Source organism: Tupaia chinensis, unplaced genomic scaffold (assembly GCF_000334495.1).
Source record: "Tupaia chinensis unplaced genomic scaffold, TupChi_1.0 Scaffold000316_1, whole genome shotgun sequence".
NCBI lineage: Eukaryota > Metazoa > Chordata > Mammalia > Scandentia > Tupaiidae > Tupaia > Tupaia belangeri.
In genome coordinates, this window is record NW_006159809.1 from 7,318,162 (window position 1) to 7,318,728 (window position 567).

General features: G+C 67.2%; 1 protein-coding gene across 2 annotated transcripts in view; it reads left to right on the plus strand.

Moving 5' to 3' along the window:
- The first annotated feature begins 6 nt into the window (after window positions 1-6).
- ADD2 (adducin 2) overlaps window positions 7-567 on the plus strand; it is a 145,690-nt gene continuing 145,129 nt past the window's right edge. For both annotated transcript variants that reach the window (XM_006151273.2, XM_027772974.1), the window contains exon 1: window positions 7-247. The gene's annotated coding sequence lies outside the window, so the exon portion shown is untranslated. The remainder of the gene's footprint in view (window positions 248-567) is intronic.

The window sequence follows — 567 nt, forward strand, 5'->3', positions numbered from 1 at the left end:
CGGGAAATGGATTTCATTCTGCCGGCGCAGCCGTGAGGGGCGAGCGGGAAGCCGAGCCTTTTGTCAAGGAGCCGCCGCTCTGCGCTCGGGCGTTCCCGCGACCCCGGGAGCTCTGACAGCGCCGGGGTGCAGGATGAGGAGAAGGCGCAGCTCTGCAGATTAGCTGGCTGGATTTATCTCGCGCGTCCCAAACCGCACAGAAACAAAACCCAGCCCGACCAGAGATGGACACGACGCCGTGCAGGAGGTAAGGGCGCCCTGGGAGCCGGCCTGCTGGGCTCGCCTTGGTGTTGATTCTCCGGGCATCTGAGACCCTGGGCACCCTCCGCGTGCCGCGCGGTGCGGAGCTGCTCGGGCCAGCGGGTCTGTGTGCGCGCGGGTCAGGCAGCCCTAGCCCGGGCCGTGTGGTTTATGGGCTGATTGATGGCGGTGATGTAACACTGGAGGCCCTCTGGAATCCGGGCGGCAGGTGCTGGCCCCTGGTGGGACCTCGTCCGGAGCATCACGCCTGACAGGTGGGGCTTTCTTCTCGGTCCGGGTGGAGGGGTGGCAAGCCTCGCCTGCGTC